The following is a 1,942-nucleotide window of genomic DNA, read 5'->3' on the forward strand; positions in this document are numbered from 1 at the left end:
GGGGGGGGTCAGATAGTTGCGATGAATGTTTTGCCCGGACAGAAAATCATTCATTTATAGTAAGAGAAGAAGTTACAGATGCACCGTTGCATGCAGTAACTTTGGATGTTACATGAGCAAAACCGGGTCACTGTGTCACGAGCCAAAGAAGAGTTTGTTGCAACCAACGTAATAATAATAATAAAAACTTAGAGTTATACAGTGTACTACATGAAACCCAAGGATGTTGTAAACAAGTATAGGGGGACACAAAGAAAACATCAGGCTTACAAACACAGACTAAAACCAAGAAGAAAAAACAAGGGCTGAATGGAAGGGGGACGTAATTTATTGATAAATGCTACTCACATACAACCACATTGTGCAATGTTAAGCTATTGCATTAATTAAATAGACATATTACATACCTGTGGGCCAATCTGGGTCAGTTTCCAATCATTTACAATCCCCTAACGGTCTCCATCTGTTGAAAACCCGACCACAGTTGACTCTGGTCTTCGCCCTCAGTCTGTCACTCCCCCTCTAACCCTCCTGTTGTCCTCAGGTCAATTTGACTAGTTTGCTACGACAGAACTATGACAAAAGAAAGTTGAAAAAAATGAGAAAATATTGTAAAAAATTAGAAAATGTTGAAAAAAAAACAACTACAAAACGCAGGGGGAAAGAAATCAACAAAAACATTCTTTTTTTCCCTCTTTTTTTTTAACGCTGAAAAAGTGCCCGACAAAATTTTAAACATTTACAAAAAAAGCGTCAGCAAATTTGGAAAAAGCGAAAAAATTGTTAAAAAGTGACAAAATTGTAAAAAAAAAAAACATCTAGAAATGTGTACAAAAGAACAACAAAATGTTAAAATTTTAACCCAGAAAATTACAAAGTTGCAGGTCGATGGGAAGACAACACAAGTGTTAAGCTTTAGACCTAAGTCCTTTGTTTAATTTCTTTTCCTGATATGGTCCTTCCCAGCATCAGATAAGTTCTAAAATAAAATTTAAACACAACCAGGCCTACATGAATAAATCTCCTGCTACCTTTTACCTGTCTGGATATGCTAGTTTAGGCTTATCCGGTGTCACATGAAACGTGTGACTGTGTAGCCATGTCTGCCTGCTGGAAATCATTTTATGACTTTGAGGGGGGGGGGGAAATTGGGTAAATTTCATTTTGGTGTCTAAACTTAACTGTCGTTGCCGTGTGACGCTCACTTCTTGTCGGCTGAACCCAACTGTATAATGGACGCTTAAAGGACCGTCTCCCAACAATGCTCTGTAAATGTAAATGTGCTGTATTTATATAGCACTTTTCCAGTCTTAACAACTGCTCAAAGCGCTTTTACATCTACAGAAAATTCACATTCACACACATTCTACACTGTGGCCGGGCTGCGCGACAAGGTGCCACCGCCATCAGATAAACATTCATACAATTCACACTCCGATGCGCAGCACGGGGGCAATCTGGGTCAGGCTTGCCCAAGGACACTTCGACAATGACTGCAGGGGCGGGGATCGAACCACCAGCCTTCCAATTGGCAGGCAACCGCTCTACCACTGAGCCACAGCCGCCCCTGTACGGCTCATAACAACATTTTCTCAGCTAAGGTTAAGGTTGGGCGACTGTTGCTGTAATTTCACAATATATCATATGAGTTGTGCATGTCTTTTCAAACAATATCATACAATACCCCTTTTCATTCGAAGTTAAAAGGTGTATAAAAAAGACAAAATATGACAAATTAGTGTTTTATTTTCTCCTATCCAAGAATGCACCTGAGGTGTAGCCAGACCTTACTCCAAAGAAGAATGTATTAGAGTCAAAAGGTAACATCACAGGTTTTGCAGATGCAGGAAAAGCAGAGAGTTTTGGACCGTGTGGAAGGAAATGAATGTTACGTTTTGTTCGTCTATGATTAAAAAACACAATTAACAGAGAGCTGATCTGC

Source organism: Etheostoma spectabile, chromosome 24, assembly GCF_008692095.1.
Source record: "Etheostoma spectabile isolate EspeVRDwgs_2016 chromosome 24, UIUC_Espe_1.0, whole genome shotgun sequence".
Classification (NCBI taxonomy): Eukaryota; Metazoa; Chordata; class Actinopteri; order Perciformes; family Percidae; genus Etheostoma; species Etheostoma spectabile.